This window comes from Heteronotia binoei, unplaced genomic scaffold (assembly GCF_032191835.1).
Source record: "Heteronotia binoei isolate CCM8104 ecotype False Entrance Well unplaced genomic scaffold, APGP_CSIRO_Hbin_v1 ptg002070l, whole genome shotgun sequence".
In the NCBI taxonomy this organism is placed as follows: domain Eukaryota; kingdom Metazoa; phylum Chordata; class Lepidosauria; order Squamata; family Gekkonidae; genus Heteronotia; species Heteronotia binoei.
This window is the reverse complement of record NW_026800522.1, coordinates 9,225-24,484: the sequence shown is the minus strand read 5'-3', so window position 1 is coordinate 24,484 and position 15,260 is coordinate 9,225.

Here is a 15,260-nt window from a genome sequence, read left to right as displayed (position 1 = left end):
AAAGCATTGGGAGTTTAGAAGTCTGGAACCCCCAGAAAGAAATGAGCGGCCCCGTGGCGCAGAGTGGTAAAGCAGCCGTACTGCAGTACTGTGGTCTGAATTCTCTGCTCACGACTTGAGTTTGATTCCAGCGGAAGCTGGATAGAGGTAGCCGGCCCAAGGTTGACTCATCCTTCCATCCTTCTGAGATTGGTAAAAGGAGTACCCAGCTTGCTGGGGGGAAAGTGTAAAAGACTGGGGAAGGCAATGGCAAATCACCCCGTAAAAAGTCTGCCGTGAAAACGTGAAAGCAACGTCACCCCAGAGTCGGAAACGACTGGTGCTTGCACAGGGGACCTTTCCTTTCTATAGTAACATGATACATGAAGCAGTACAGGAGCCTATTTACAATAAATAAGTTTGCAAACCAATTTAATCAGTGCAACTGTATTTTTGTTGTTCAGTCGCACAGTCGAGTCTGACTCTTTATGACCCCCATGGACCAAATCACGCCAGGCCCTCCTGTCTTCTGCCATCCTCCGAAGTCTGCTCAAATTCATGTTAGTTACATCAGTAACACTGTCCAGCCATCTCATCTTTTGCTGTCCCCTTCTTTTGCCTTCTGTCTTTCCCAGCATCAGGGTCTTCTCCAGGGAGTGCTCCCTTCTCATTTGGTGGCCAAAGTATTTGAGATGCAACTTCAGCACCTGACCTTCCAGGGAACAGTCTTGATTTCCCTTAGGACTGATTGATTGGATCTTCTTGCAGTCCAAGGGACTCTCAGGAGTCTTCTCCAGCACCACAGCTCAAAAGCATCTATTCTTCTGCGCTCAGCCTTCCTTATGGTCCAACTCTCATAGCCATACATTACTACTGGGAATACCATCGCTTTGACTATTCTGACTTATTGGCAGGGTGATGTCTTTACTTTTTATTATACTGCCATAGCTGTCCTCCCAAGGAGCAAACGTCTTTTAATTTCATGGCTACAGTCGACACAAAAGAGGGGGATGGATCCAAAGGGATCTTGGCAGCGGAGAGAAAAACTCTTTTGTTGGCAGAAAGCAAAGCAAATTTTGCTGATTTCCTCCTTTCGCCGCAGAACAAATCTACCTTGTCCAAACACGACGTGAAGGTTCCCTAACCACTAGGAACAGGGTTTGGGGGGCTATCAAGGGGCTACGGTAGGAGGGACAGGGGAAAAAACCCCTCTCAAAACTGCTGTACTTGTAGTTCTTTGGATCCAACCTGCCGTTAATGAATACTGTTTTGAACCTGTTACCCAGAGCTACAGTGGGATCAAAACCATTTCATTGGATATTATTCATCTAATAATTCTTTTTTTAACCTGGTGTTTAGTAAAGGTTTACCCTGACCTTAACTGCCCAGGCTAGCCCTCTCTTATCAGATCTCATAAACTAAGCTGAATCGGCCCTGGTTAGTACTTGGATGGGAGACTGCCGAGGAAGTCTAGGGTTCTTAGGCAGAGGCAGGCAATGGAAAACCGCCTCTGCTTCCCAGAGCACTGCTGGTGCAACCTGGGCTTTGCTTGATCTCATCAGATCTTGGATGAAGTGACACAGATCAGATTGAAGTGATTCAGCGGGGCTGGGGGAAGGAGCTGGGACAGAACTGCTGGTGAGGTGAGTGTTAGTTTTGCTTTTCCTAATCTGCTGGAGAACATTAACTGAGGTTGCTGTGTGAGACAATTGTGGGAGGGGGAGCGAGAGCCTGCCGGAGAGGGGTTTCTGATTGCTTCTGTATGGCTTTTGTTGCTGAGAGAGGACGGCTTCTTCATCTGGAGGTGGTTGCTGGCCCTGCCGTCTACTGTTGCTCTAGCTATTGAGTCAGTGGTGGAGGCTGTGAGCCTTTGATTTGCAAGGCTCCTTCTTGCAAGAGGCACAAAAACCTTTGAAGCGAGCCAAAGGGTGAGAGCTAAAAGGCTCTTGCCCTATGACTCTTAGCCTGGGGACCCTGTTGAGAGGTGAGTGGTTCTTCACAACTAGTATCGATAGGCAGTTTGACGGGAGTGTCAGGGAAGTGTAAGATAAAATTGGCTCTCTAATGAATCAAATTTGCCTTCCTAGTGACTATAGCTAATCAGGAATCACATAGCAACATGATGACAGGCTATGTAGTGAATTGGTTATACTTGCCTAGCCAATCAGGGATCACAGACTAAGTATAACCAATCAGACATCAAAGAGTGAACATAGCTAATCATGGATCTCATAGTGACATGATGACAAACTATGTGATTTGTGACCTGTGATCCCTGATTGCCTGTACTCTTTGATCCTTGATCCCTCTACTCTGATATCCCTGATTGGCTACACTCACTCTGATCCCTGATTAGCTTTACTAAAATTGTGATCCCTGATTGGCTATACCCTGATTGGCTATACTCAAACCGTGGTCCCTGGTTGGCTATACTCATTCTGTGATCCCTGACTGCCTGTACTTTCTGATCCCTGATTGACTATGCTCTGTGATCCCTGATTGGCTATACTCAAACTGTGATCCCTGATTGGCTGTACTCAAACTGTGGTCCCTGGTTGGCTGTACTCATTCTGTGATCCCTAGTTGGCTGTAATTCTGTGATCCCTGATTGGCTATACTCTGTGATCCCTGTTTGGCTATGCTCTGTGATCCCTGATTGGCTATACGCAGACTGTGATCCCTGATTGGCTGTACCCAAACTGTGGTCCCTGGTTGGCTGTACTCATTCTGTGATCCCTGATTGGCTATGCTCTGTGATCCCTGATTAGCTATACTCTATGATCCCTGATTGGCAAAACTCAATCTGTGATCTCTGATTGGGTATACCAATTTGTGATCCCTGATTGACTAGGTTCTGTAGTCCCTGATTGGCTATACTTTGTGGTTCCTAATGGGCTATGCTCTGTGAACTCTGATTGGCTACATTTACTCTGTGATCCCTGATTGCCTGTATTCCTGTGATCCCAGATTGGCTGTATTCACTATGTGATTCCTGATTGCCTATCTTCACTATGGAGTCAAATTTGATTCACTGCATACCTGGCTATCATGTCTACATACCTTACCATACCTTGTCCAGCATAGGATGCAGATTGTTAATGATACATTAAACCAGTTTGAGGTGAGAGCTGTATGTGACCTAGGGCTATCAATTTCCAGGGGGCACTTGGAGATCTATGGCTATTTCAGTTGATCTCCAGATGACCAAGATCAGTTCCCCTGGAGAAAATGGATGCTTTGGAGGGTGGCGTCCGGGGCATTATACTTTGCTGAGGTCCCTCCTCAGGATCCCAACCCGGAACTGGCAAACCTACTGTGACCACTAGTGATGTTCTGTTGTTGTTTCATTAGGGCATGTCTTGTGGCAGGTTATCTCTTGATATCACCGACTTTCTGTTTGGAGTGATAAAATGCCAGTCGTAAGTACCTTGGGGACACAGATGTGTTTGGGGGAAACATTGTTGCAGGCTACTGTGAGCCCTTAACACAGACCTAGCAGAAATACCAAATAAACCAATTAAATGAAATTCTATTCACTTCCCAGAGATGCTTCATGTGCAACTTGCTCAGTTGGTTTCAGTTGGTCTTGGACAGCTGGTTTCAGTTGGTTCCCAACATGGTGCCCACCAGGACTATTCTTGGCACCCACCAAGGGTTTTTAGAAAGTAGGCAGGGCCGGTTGGGGTTTTTTGCCCAGCAAAGCTTCCGATTGTCCATCAGAGATTGGATTGGCTGCAGAGATTTTTTTTTTTTTTTAAAAACATTTTATTTATTTTTATTCAATTTTCAGTTTACCCTTCTCATAGAACAGGCCCTGAGCCTGTTCAATAAAAAAAAAACCCACCCAATTTAAAATATATGAAATCTAAAATTACAGAGTAACAAATAGGTACTAAAATGGCAAATTCTGCCTCACAGACATGGCCTATTGTCCAGGTCCAGCAGGTCTTAGCGCACTGGGATGGAATGAAGGGGGGAGGCCAATAACAAGTGATGTCCACTGCCTCAGCTGAAAGCCTGGTGAAAGAGCTCTGTTTTACAGGCCCTGCAGAATTGGAGCAGATCCCGCAGGGCCCGGGAGCTCTAGGGGGAGCTCATTCTACCATACAGGGGCCAGATGGACGTTTCTGGGGCTGGGTATCATTAGAAGAAGAAGAAGAAGAATTGCAGATTTATACCCCGCCCTTCTCTCTGAATTAGAGACTCAGGGCGGCTCACAATCTCCTATATCTCCCCCCCCCCCCACAACAGACAGCCTGTGAAGTGGGTAGGGCTGAGAGGGCTCTCACAGCAGCTGCCCTTTCAAGGACAACTGCTGCCAGATCTATGGCTGACCCAAGGCCATGCCAGCGGGTGCAAGTGGAGGAGTGGGGAATCAAACCCGGTTCTCCCAGATAAGAGTCCAGGCACTTAACCACGACACCAAACTGGCTCTTGGGTTGCTGATTGTGAAGACCTACCAGGCTCATACAGGGAGAGGCAGTCCCATAGGTACTCTGGCCCCTCGCCGTATAAAGCTTTAAATGTAAGTACCAACACCTTGAACCGGATCCGGTACTCAATAGGTAGCCAATGCAGTTCACACCCGTATAGGCACGATGTCAACATCTGTGCAGCAGTATTCTGCACCAGCTGGAGTTTCCGGAGGAGGGTCAAGGGCACCACCCACACAGAGAGTTACAATATTCTAGCCTGGAAGTGACCATCACGTGGGTCACTGTGGCCAGGGGGTGAGATGTGGGAGCCACCTCAGATGAAAAAAGTCCAATATGGCAGTGGCGGTAACCTGGGCCTCCATAGTCAGAGAGGCATCTAGGAATACCCCCAAACTCTTCACCCTCAATATGGGCTTCAACGGAGCCCCATCAAAGAATGGAAGCCTGATCTCTGATCCCAGCCTCCTGTAACTGAGGATCTCTGTCTTCGGTGGATTCAATTTCAGCCAGCTCTGTTACAATCAACCAGCCATGGCTTGCAATTCCCTACCCAGTTCCTCTGGGGCTGAAACCGGGTGGCCATCCATCAGCAGATAGAGCTGGGTTGTCATCTGCATATTGTTTTGGCAGCAACTGCCACCACAGCACAAGGATCTTTATTTTGTGACTGAAAATAAGGCAGAGCAGCCGTTTTGTGGCTCGCTCCCTCTTCTGCAGCAGCCATTTTGTGGCTCTCTCCCTCTTCTGCAGCAGCCATTTTGTGGCTCACTCCGTCTTCTGCAGCAGCCGTTTTGTGGCTCGCTCCCTCTTCTGCAGCAGCCGTTTTGTGGCTCGCTCCGTCTTCTGCAGCAGCCATTTTGTGGCTCGCTCCCTCTTCTGCAGCAGCCATTTTGTGGCTCGCTCCCTCTTCTTCAGCAGCCATTTTGTGGTTGCGTTCACCAACCTGTCTCAGAATTCCGAAGGCACCTGCCAGCTGTAGTCCCCCGGTGTAGAAGCATCTGTTTTAATGAACTTGTAGATTCTATATATGCAGCTTTGAACCAAACATCAAGCCAGTGAACAATTTCTTGTTTTGTCATAACTCTCGATTGTAAAACTTTCTAACATTCTCAAAACACCAAGCATTTATTAATAAATATTAGCTCTTAATCACCATAAAAGCTACTTTCTGGCACTTAAACTGATTAATCAGACATCTATTTCCTTGCAAATATTTTGCATCAATGTGCCCTATACTTGTTTTTCCTGTACCTCATGAGGAATAAATTGAACACTTTTTGTTCAAGGGCTCAAGCTGAGATAATTCTGCCACTCGGCATGAGTTAACCTTTGTGATTTTGTGTTTGTATACTGTGAAGAAACACAGTTTTTTCCTTTGGAAATTTGGAATCAGCAAAACCTTAACTGAGTTAAAACAGGGTGGGAGGGGAGAAGTCAGTTCAGTTGTTTTCCAGACTTATCCCAGGCCACCTTCATACAAATGCTGATATATCTAGACCAGGGGTGTCAAACATGAGGGCCAGGGGCTGAATCAGGCCCCCAGAGGGCTCCTATCAGACCCTTGAGCAACTGGCTGTCATCTGCTTCCTTCTCCCTCTCTCTTGCTTCCTTCTGCATCACAGCTTTCTTTGTCAGGCTTGCTTAATCACACAGGAACTATAGAGCAAAGCCTCTATTTTCTCCATTGGCTGAAGCTTCTGAGGAAGGAGTGGGAGAGAGAGCTTGCATTGCCAGATCTCTCAATCACACAGCAGAGCTACTGAGCCAAGCCTCTCTTCCTTCTATTGGCTGAGGCTCCTCGCCCTCCTGATCCCCTGGAGAAGGAAGGAAAGAGCCAGAGCTTCCTTTGCCCATTTCTCTGGATCACATGGGAGAAATCCAAAGAAAGCACCCTTAAGACCAACAAGTGCTAATATTTAAGCATGTTTTATTTTAAGCTTTTAAAAAATCTTTGTGTTTGTGTCCTTTATAAAGTTTATCTCTCTACTACTTGGCATTACATTTTATGACACACATGACCCAACCTAACAAGGTCTCCATTATGTCAGATCTGGCCCTCATAACAAATGAGTTGGACACCCCTGTTCTAGACAATGTGATGGGCATGCTCCCCCTTCTCCAAGCAGGGAACAGAGATTTGGAGGAATTAAATGTTGCAAAGACTTCAGGAAGGAATTCCAGGAAGAATATTCAGGAAAAGCTTTTCCTGGTCAGTGAGTGGGGAAAAGAGTGGTGGTAAAACTCAGAGGAGCAACGTGGAATGGCTCTGACTGACCTCTGTCAGCTGGAGACAAGCTCTAATTCCGGGAGAACTCCAGGCTCCACCTGGAAACTGGCAACCCTAGGTCCCCAGGCTCCATCCCCAAACCTCCAGGATTTTCCCAACCTGGATCTGGCAACCCCACACCTGCGTGTTAGAGCCAAGTTAGCAGGAGAACTGAAACGATGATTTAGAATGTGAATCCGATCTTGACATCTTGGAGGACTCCGACATGTTAAAGAATTATAAAAATTGCACTCTGAACATATTAGAGAGTTGTAAAAATTGGACGCCATTTACACGCCTGGGTGATCCCATAGAGCTACATCAAAGCTGCGATGATAAAGCATCCCTCCGCTGGAAGGAAAATCTCATTAAAACTAGGGGTGATTGAGCTGAAACAACATGCTTAGTGTTTCATCAATTCTGTGGGAGGGAGAGAAAGGGAACTCCAGCGCTTGCTAAAACGCCTGCCCTTTTGTCTAATCTATTTCGACCACGCAGATGGGAACGATCCCCCTAAATACAGACATCAAAACCCCTACTACTATTGCTTGCCAAATCTAGGTATGTATGCAACGTTTGAAATCTGTTCATCATCGGGAGTGAAACCAGGTTGGAAAGATGCCATCCAAATGTTCGGAGAGAATGGTTGATTGTTCCCTGGTACCTTCCAACTGAGAAATGTCACCTGGAGTTCCTCTTACCTGTAAAAACTATACGGAGGGGATCCATACTGCCTGTGCCAGCTAGCTGGTGTTCCTTTCTGGTATCAGCAGCCATGATTGAGAGAGCAGGGTGGCAGTTTACGCTGGCGGTTCACCAGAAAAGTCCTCGCTGGCTTGTGGCCCAAAATAACAACCACTACCACATAGGTCATGTGCGTCCCGAGGAGGAAGTTTTGGTGATTAGTGTCCCCTCTAAGCTGATTTAGCATGAGCTAGCTCACAGATTTTTGCCTCCAGCTCACTCATTTTTGTCTTAGCTCAGGAAGGAGGACCCCAGAGCGCACTAACGAGAGCCAGTGTGGTGTAGTGATTGTGTGCGGACTCATATCTGGGAGAACTGGGTTTCATTCCCCACTCCTCCGCCTGCAGCTGCTGGAATGGCCTTGAGTCAGCCAGAGCTCTGGCAGAGGTTGTTGTTGAAAGGGCAGCTGCTGTGAGAGCCCTCTCAGCCCCACCCACCTCACAGGGTGTCTGTTGTGGGGGAGGAAGATAAAGGAGATTGTGAGCCGCTCTGAGACTCTTCAGAGTAGAGGGTGGGATATAAATCCAATATCTTCATCTACCTCACAGGGTGTCTGTTGTGGGGGAGGAAGGTAAAGGAGATTGTGAGCCGCTCTGAGACTCTGTCCTTGAAAGGGCAGCTGCTGTGAGAGCCCTCTCCAGCCCCACCCACCTCACAGGGTGTCTGTTGTGGGGGAAGAAGATAAAGGAGATTGTGAGCCGCTCTGAGTCTCTGATTCAGAGAGAAGGGTGGGGTATAAATCTGCGGTGGTGGTCTTTTCTTTTTTTTCTTTTCCCTTTTTCTTTTCACAGTTTTAATGCCAGTAGCTCACAAGATAAAATTTTTCCTCACAAGACACTCTGCAGCTTAGAGGAAACATTGTTGGTGATGTTGGCACATCCTGATTTGGCTGCCATAAAAGAGGAGATGGAGGAGGAGAGTTGCATTTATACCCCATCCTTTACCAGCTTCTCAGAGCGGCTTACAATCTGCTTCTCTTCTTCTCCCTGCAACAGACGCCCATTGAGGTAAGCGAGGCTGGCCATGTTTGGAGAGAACTTCTCTTGAGAGATCCGCTCTGAGAGAACTGGACACTGATCCAAAGTCACTCAGCTGGCTCCATGTGGAAGAATGGGGGAATCAGTAAGGAAGTAAGGAAGTAAATTTTTATTTATACCCCGCCCTCCCCGCCGAGGCAGGCTCAAACCCCAGTCTCCAGATTAGAGCCTGCTGCTCTTAACCACTACAACAACAGCTGCTCTCGTACCTTAATGGGGACCCCCAAAGCAAGCGGAATCAGTTCCCATTGAAGAAAATGGCCGCCCCGAGCAAATCTCCAAGAATTTCCCAACCTGGAGTTGGCAACTCAGAGAAACCTGTTGCCCCGATTCTCACTTTTTAATCTAAATATCATATCCTTGCTTAAATATATTTGGTGTACAGAGTCATATTCCTTTGCCAATAAATAGCCACCTCATTTCTTCATGAAGTGAAATGAACGCTCTGAATATGTTTTGCGGCTCCCACCGGAGGCAGGTGCAGCAGCCTTGCCTCTGGGGGCCGTTTTGCCTCCTCGAAAGGAGGAAGAGGGGGCAAGGCTTCATGGGAATCGGGGGCGGAGCTTCGCTCCTCACTTGGTGCCTCGTGCTCGGTACAAGCAGAGCTGATATTTCCAGCTCTTGCCCAGCGTGAGGCCCGTGGCTCGTCCAGTGGGGTGTCTGCCTCACGGCGGGTGCTTTCACCGTGCTGTCTGCCAGTGAGCCGCGGCGGTTTCGGCAAGAGCATCAGGCGGCATCGTGGGACAAGCGAGGGAGTCGGCGGCTTGCAGCGGCGGGTGGGTGAACCTTGTCAGCGGCGATTGGAGGAAGGAGCGTCGGAGGAGGCGTCTTCCGACGCAGCAGTTGGAGCCGGCTGCGGCTTGCAGTGCGGCCAGCTTTCGGTGCTCCCCCCAGCCTCCTCTCAGCTATCATTATAGCCCATTTGGAGGTGGCTGGCATGACAGCTTTAGGGGAGTGCAGAGGGGCCAGCGGCTGTGTCCGGGGACATGGGGGTTGTTTGAAGGGGGACATTTGGCCTATCCATTCCCCCCCCTCCTCCTGTCCCTGGACTGGTCTGGTTGGGGGTGGCTGCTAGCCGTGTTGTTTTCATGCGGCCTGCGTAGGTGAACCCCTAGTGTTAGGCAGCCTTAGCAAAAGTTGTCTCTCTGTCACCCGGGCAATTTTTCTGTCCCCCCATTTTTCAGGCTGCAGCATAGTTTTTCAGCCATTTTAGTGGTGGCTGAGAGGAATTAGCTGGCCTGTGAACTCCCTCCTTTCAGCAGGCTAGTAGCCATTTTGGTGTTGGTCTCGGGTGGCCATTTGTAGGGATTCTTCTGCCCTTGTCGCCAGGGGAGGTCGGCGGCCATTTTGTGGCCTTTGTCCAGGAGCCATTTTGAGGGAGGCATTTGGTGCCATTCACCTTATCACTGGATGGCGGCAGTCCTCGATGATTGCTTATAGCAAGCCATGCCTAAAGGGCAAGGTAAATCAAAGGGCAAGGGTCCTGCACCAAAAGCCGCGTAGCCTGCACCTAAGCGCCTGGTACCTCAGCCTTCATCATCTGAGGATGATACCTTTGAGCAGTCCATTTTGGCTAGGTTTGGCACTTTGGATGGTTCTGGTAGTAAGCATCCTGTGTCACCTGCAATGGGGAAGAAGTGTTCGGATTCCAAGGCAGACAAGCGTGCTGCTAAGAAGCGGTTTCAGGAAGAGATCCTTAATCGCTTGTCTTCCCTCAAAAGTAGGTCCTCCACTGACGAGACGTTCGGAGCATCGCCTCTTCCATCAGAGGTTCCTGACGTGGACACTTTGCAGGGCTTGCAGTGGACTAAGGGTGAGTTTGCACAGCACACTACCACAGCATGGCCATGGGGCCTGTGGGGGCAGTCAGCCGCATTCGGGCCAGTTGCCAATAGCCAACCCGCAAACTTCAACAATCATCAGCCTTGGGCTTGCGGCTGTAACCTGGCTAGCCAGATGGGGCCTTGGGGAGACCTACCCGGCCAGTTCCTGGGAGTGTCCTCAGCCCCCTATGGTGGCTGGGGTTTTTCTTATCCTTGGGGCCCGTCATACTCTTCTGTGCCAGCGAAGGCTTTTCCTTTCGGTGACCTGGCCTTACCCCTCGGGGATCACTTGTTGCCGGCCACCAAGGATAAAATGCTGAAAAGGAAATGTGTAGACCTGTTTTCTCTGCTCTACGGGAAGCTGGAGGAAAACGATAAAGAGGATCTAGATGATAGGGAGAAGGAGAAAATCAAACGGCGTAAAGTTGATAGGACTTGGGCAAATAAGGTGCCCGGGTTCATAATTTATGTTGGAATTATTTCCAGGTCACAACCATGGAGGGCCACTTCCCTTTTTCAGTATTTTGACATCATATACAAGAAGCTATACCAGCTTTACTGGCCCCGCCTGGCTTTGGTATGATGAGGAGTTCAGGATGAGGGCGGCTTTGAACCTAGGCCTTTCAGTGGGATCAGATTCAGCCACAGCTGTGGCTGCAGGTCATGTCTCCAGCAAGACCTAATTTGGGAGATAGGTGAGATAGTGGACATGTGCAGCACACAGCCACTGCTTCTGGTGCCCGCAGCAGTGCAATGCAGGCGGTTCAACCCTGCCTGCTCTGCTGGGAGTTTGGGTCCCAGGGTGTGTGTGTGGTAAAAAGAACTGCCCATACAAGCATAAGTGCCCTCTCTGTGGGGGGGTCTCATTCTTTCATGAATTGTTCCAGGGGTAAACCCAGGAGGGGACAGCGCAAGCAGGGCCCGAGCGGTACTGATAAACCGTTTGGAAACGGGCCCCAGCCCAATAAGGGGGACCGTGCTTGAGGCATGGCTCCGCAATTATCCGAAGGATGAGGATAGGGTTTATTTGTTAAATGGTTTCAAGTTCGGTTTCAGAATTCCTTTTCAAGGCCCCAGAAAGCCCTTTATGGCCAATAACTTGAATTCAGTTAAGAGGATGGAACACATAGTTCGTCAAAAGTTTAGGAAGGAATTGGTCGAGGGTAGGGTGATTGGTCCATTTCCCGCACCCCCTGTGAGTACTTTGCGGGTATCTCCTTTGGGTATTGTGCGTAAAAAGACTCTGGGGGAGTTCAGGTTAATCCACCATTTATCTTACCCTCATGAGAAATCAATGAATGACACCATACCAGAAAGTTTATGTACAGTGTGGTATACATCTTTTGACCAAGCGGTCCAGATGGTACGGCACTGTGGAGTAGGCGCTGAGTTGGCAAAATACGACATAAAGTCAGCCTTTCGCCTTCTCCCTGGTTCACCCTTTGGATTTCGAATTGCTGGGTTTCCAGTTTGAAGGGCAGTTCTACATGGACAGGGCCTTGCCTATGGGGTGCTCCATTTCTTGCGCTGCTTTTGAGCACTTTAGCTCTTTTCTAGAATGGGGGGGGGGTGCGCCGCCGGGCTCGTTTGAGAAACGTGGTGCATTACCTGGATGACTTTCTCTTTGCGGGTCCTCTGGGGTCCAGCCAGTGTGCCCACTTGATGGCGGCCTTTGCAGCACAGTCCGAGGAGCTGGGCGTTCCCCTAGCCCATGAGAAGACAGAGGGCTCTACGCAGCAATTGATGTTCTTAGGCGTTGAACTGGATTCTTGGCAGTAAACATCACGACTCCCAAGGGACAAAATTCTAGGTCTCCAGGAGATGGTTGCTCAGTTTCTGCTGTGGCGAAAGGCAACCTTGAGGGAACTGCAACACTTGATGGGACATCTGAATTCTGCATGTAAGGTGGTAGCCCCTGGTCGTCCTTTTTTGAGGAGGCTGTGTGATGCAATGGCTAGCCTACGTCAGCCTCATCACAGAATTCGGATTTCGAGCAGCATACATGAGGGCCTCCTACTATGGCAGGAGTTTTTGACCTCTTTTAACAGGGTCTCTTTTTGGAGGACCGATTTGCAGCTGGAAGCTGAGCTGCGTTACATCCGATGCCACGGGGTCCCTGGGCTTTGGTTTCTACTTTCGCATATATTGGTGTGTGGAGGACTGGCCTCTGGAATGGGTAGAAGCTGGGTGGAACAGAGATTTGACCTTTTGGGAGTTCTTCCTGATTTTGGTAGCCATTTGGTTGTGGGGGGAGGAGTTGGTGGACCACACGGTTTATTTTTGGTGCGATAACCTAGCAGTGGTGCACATAATCAGTTCCCTCACTTCCAAATCCCCCAGGGTTATGACGCTCGTGCAGGCTTTCACCCTTCGTTGCCTGCGGCTGAATATGTTATTTTTCGTCAGGCATGTACCCGGGGTGGCTAATGGGGTGGCTGATGCTCTCTCTTGCAAACAGATGCAGAGATTTCGCCAGCTTGCCCCAGACGCAGATCTTCTCCCAACAATGATGCCCCCCCCCCGAGTTATGGATGATCGACGGGTCGAGGCCGGCAGAACGATAAGTCTCGCCATTGCTCCTAGCACCAGAAAAGCATACAACAGGGCAGTAAACCAATTTGAAAGTTTCAGGAGAAAAGTCGGTTACCTTAAGAAATGGCCTTTTCCAGTGAAGCATTTACTCCACTATAGTGTATCCTTAAGGTGCAGGGGTCTAGCAGTTCGTTCTATTAGGGGTCGGCTGTCAGCCTTGGCCTTCACTAGTAAAGCTATGGGGTTCCGAGAGCATACCTGTGACTTCCACATTAAGAAAATGCTGGAAGGCTGGTCCAGAGAGGAGGGGCCTAGGACAGATGCCAGGCAACTGATTTCACCTGGGGTTCTTAGGAGTTTGGGGCCAGGTGTGTTTGTCGGATTATGAAACTCTAGTATTTCACGCAGCCTCCCTGGTGGCATTTTTTGGTGCTCTCAGGGTGAGTGAGCTGGTGGCTCAATCTAAAGGGGACGTTTCGGGTAGGGCCTTGATGGCCCAGGTCATTCGCATGGCTGACGGTTCTGTATATATTACAGTTCGTTGCTCCAAGACCGATTGCAGCAGGGGAACACTATTCGTTTGGGTTCCTGTTCAGACATGGAGCTCTGTCCCGTAGCTGTTTTAACGTGCTACCTTGCTGCCTGCGGTTCCGGTACCGGCCTGTTGTTCCGTCAATGAGATGGTAGTCCCGTGACGAAGCACCAGTTTTGGTCAGTGACGGTCAAAGCCCTCGCTAGGCTGGGCTTGTCGGGGGTTAAGTTCGGCACTCACTTGTTCCACATAGGCGTGGCTTCCACGGCAGCCGCCCTGGGGTACTCCCTACCATCCATTCAGAGGCTGGGTAGGTGGCATTCCTCGGCCTATAAGGGCTATGTTCGCCCTCTTGCACTGAAGTAGCTGGTATCAGGTTATTGGGGGCGATGTTATTTAACTTTTATTCTTTTTTCAGGTGCTGTGGTCCGTGGAGAGAGACGACGCGTCATTGCATGCAGACACAGCTTCGTGTTTTGGGCTGCCCATCGGGCCAGGAGGACTTCAGCCGGGTCACAGCTGGGGCTGAGCATGTGGGCTACCATTGAATGGCATGGACAGCGGGGTCTCCATTGGTCAAGCCTGTTGCCCTTATTGTTCGAAAATGTTCACGTTTTCCCTCCGCATGTTGTGGTGATACATTTAGGGGGGAATGATTTAGGGCTGCTCAAGGGAAAAGCCCTTGTGCTGCAGGCCAAGGATGACTTCAGAGTCATTAAGAGCCGTTGGCCCCAGGCTTCGATTGTGTGGTCTGCCATGATCCCACGCCAGGTATGGCAAGGGGCATGGGACCCATGGGCGATTGAGAGAGTTTGCAAGAAAGCCAATTTGGAGATTAAAGAAAGCCCTTGAAGAGGGGTTGGGCCACTTTCTCCCACACCCTGGGATCCGTGCCTCTTGCATGGATTTCTACAGGCAAGATGGCATCCATCTTTCCAATAAAGGAAATGACTCCTTTCTGGAAGATCTGAAGCAAGGGCTTAAGGAAGTGCTGAGTGTTTAGTGGGCGCAGCGGCCTGAGCAGAGGCGTGGCCTCACGGTGGCTGGGTTTTGCCTAACTTCAGTTATGGAGCTCAGTGAGCACCACGAGCACCCCAGTTTTGGGGGATGGGGTCTAGCTAAATAATTCCTGGGCCATGCGGACTGGTTGAGTGATGAAGCGGACTGCCTTGGGTTTGCCTGGATTGATCCACCCTTTTGCCGTGCAGCTGGGGGTTGGAACTCCAGGGCATGACCCTTGCTATGCTGGCCGGGTACGAACCATTCATTCGGCTATACCTAGGGGCAGGGTGGCTCGCCCGTTATGCAGCAGGGGAGGGGTGTTTCGTCCCCTGGCCCTTCCATGCTGCTGTTATGTTTATAGCCTTTGTTATTATATTAATAAATAAATAAAGTGGCCCTTAGTTTACCCAAACCCTTGTGTCCATCTCTTTCTTCCGTCTATGGGGGCAAAGGATTTTTTTTTAAGTAGATAAAAATGTCTTTTCTTCATGTCTTGCAAAAGGCTACTCAATGTTCACAACAGGGATTTTTGCGGGGAAGGCAGTGTTGTTTGAGAACAAGCAATTATTTTACTTGGTAAACGGTTTGTTTGCAAGGGACCGTACAGCTACCTGGTGTTACGCACATGAATAAATAGCATAAGTGAGCGGTAAATAGCAGGAAAAGTTGACATTCTGCTAACAAGAAAGTAGGCAGGAAGAATTCAATATTAGAGGTTACAGTTTGGTGTAGTGGTTAAGTGTGCGGACTCTTATCTGGGAGAACCGGGTTTGATTCCCCACTCCTCCACTTGCAGCTGCTGGAATGACCGTGGGTTAGCCATAGCTCTCGCAGGAGTTGTCCTTGAAAGGGCAGCTGCTGTGAGAGCTCTCTCAGCCGCACCCATCTCACAGGGTGTCTGTTGTTGGG